The sequence below is a fragment of the Alligator sinensis genome, unplaced genomic scaffold (assembly GCF_000455745.1).
Source record: "Alligator sinensis unplaced genomic scaffold, ASM45574v1 scaffold796_1, whole genome shotgun sequence".
Classification (NCBI taxonomy): domain Eukaryota; kingdom Metazoa; phylum Chordata; order Crocodylia; family Alligatoridae; genus Alligator; species Alligator sinensis.
In genome coordinates this window covers 2,194,311-2,196,762 of record NW_005842141.1, presented here as the reverse complement: position 1 = coordinate 2,196,762, position 2,452 = coordinate 2,194,311, and positions in this window count along the sequence as shown.

Sequence of the window (2,452 nt, the reverse complement as noted above, 5' to 3'; positions counted from 1 at the left end):
TTTTTTTAAAACAAAAATGTATCCTTCTCACTGTTCCTTATAGAGAGAACAATCTCAATCTAATTGTCCTGGGTAATTAGGTCTAAAGACAGAACACTAGGGAATGTGCAATTTATGAAATTTTCTAAAGCTACAAATTACTTGTGCCTTACTTTTTTAAATTATCAAATGTATATTCATTAGCATTTACTTGGCTGTAAAAGATACGAATATCTAGGATGTCTTAGCAAGTGCTTTAAAATGAACTTTTTGGCCTTGAACTAGTAGTGTAGAGGATTCTATTATAGGGACAAAGAAACTAGAATAAGGGGAGGCGTAACAAGAGAAAGAAAAAGAGATTGTTTTTGTGAGGTGAATAATAAAAAGGGCTGAAAATCCCTTTTCTAGAAAACAAAACTGCAACTTTTGCCTCTAGAGACAGATAGGAATAGAGATCTCAGTCCCCTTTCCCTGACCTCCTTCAAGGCTTTCCCATGACTAGGGACCTACTGAAATGACAAGTTCATGGATTTTCCAGAAAATGTGAAATCCAGCATTACCCATGAAAGTGGTCATTGTCCACAAATGCATGGGGAAAAAAAAAAAGAAAATTTACTAAAGCTAAAATGCTGCCTCCCCAGAAGGAGCCAGCAGTCCTGACAGCACTGTGGTCTGGTCACGCAGTCCACCAGGGGGGAAAAGGAGAAAGGGAGGCTGCTGGCACACAGGGGAGTCCAAGATGGCTGCCACCTCTGCCCCTTGCTGATGATTAACCGAGAGTGCTGCCTATCAGGTGTGTCCACCCCTCCACCAATCAGTAGTGAGGGACAGGGCTGCATGACAGACAGCTCTTGCAACCAATCAGTGGTGAAGGACAGGGCTATATTACAGACAACCCTCACAGCCCTCACAGCCAATCAGTGGTGAGGGGCATGGCCACTGGGGTCCCTTGGCCAGTCAGAGGTGTGAGGGGCCTCAGCTATGATTAGCCTTTGAAAATGGCAGGTGGCCCCAGAATCTGCCTGTAAAATCAGCCAGCTGCCTCCTTGAATTGGGTAGACCCCTACCCATGACCTGTATTTTACAGTACAGAAGTTTAAGATATATTTCAATTTTCCCTCCTTTCCTTAGGTTTCTAATTATACTCAGCAATAAATAATGGATAAAATGGACAAAATACACTAAATTAATGGAATGGAATGGAATTTATTCAAATAACTCACGACTTTCAAGCAAGACTTTCACCTCAGTGTTGTTTCTGGGGAAGGTGAGGACTGTCTATCTATACCTTATCGAGAGAAACGCATACACAGGTATGTATTATCCAAACTTTTCGATAAGGGGTTCTCTGGCCGCACATAGGTTCAGCCTGCCACAGAATGGGAAGATGTTCCTGCCACCATGGGGATGTTACTGACCACCAGTTCACCTGGAGCTTTGGTTTACCAAAAGGTTCATTTGATCCTGGTTTAACTGTATTGTTTCCACTAAATGAATGCAACCACGTAGGACAGTGTTTGTTACTTCTGCCATTTGAACAAATCAAGTGGAGATGTACCAGAAGTTAATTTTTCCCATGTTATAAATGTGTCCATTTTAAAATAATGTTTCTGCATCATTTGAAGCATTTTAACTTACTCTATCTCCCTTGTATATTCCTTCTGTTAATTCTAATTTTTTTTTTCATTTATGTCTCATATATCCTTCCTGGTATGTCATTACTTTCCTTGTTGATAACTAATAAACTATTGTAAGACCTTAATTTTCTCATCTTTTTCTTTTCATGAAGTCTCTTTTCATAATCTGTTTCACTCCAGTTTTGCATTTCCCTTACAATTTTAACATTTCACTGAGAATTCTGACTCTCTACATTGTTTGCCCTTGCAACCTAAATAAAAACATTTTAATACAAGAGTTTTTTTAATGCAACTTCAGAGCCTTGTTTTAGCTCTTTTGTGTCCAACCATCCCTTCATCCCTTACCTTCAATCACATTTCAATCCTGAGCCTTCCATCCTGCAGCACATTCTGCTTTCCCTTTTGCAGCAGGACTAACTACCTTGCCTAACAGTAGCAGAAAAGACTGTAATCTTAAAGGTAGATGTGGGTCACTAGTGATATATGAGCCCAAAGGTGACCAGGGACAACATGGCATACATTTATTTCACTCTGGAAACTGCCAGGAATTTTACATGGTAACCCCAGAGTGGGGGAGAGGCTGCCATCAACATGTTTTGGGCTTAGGCTGGGAGGTGAAGCTCAGGAAGTAGGGAGCCAGCCTGGCACTCCTGAGAGCCTCTGGTGCTGACAGTGCAGATGGTCTGGCAGCTTCCAAGTATTCATGGTGCCCTGTAGTCTGCAGTCTTTGCAGTGGTGCAAGGGTCTGTTGCTTTACAGTGTTCCTGCTCAGTACTAATTTTGGATACTGTTGATATTTTCCCCCAAAAGAGAAGAGAAACTTGTTTTTAAGCTTC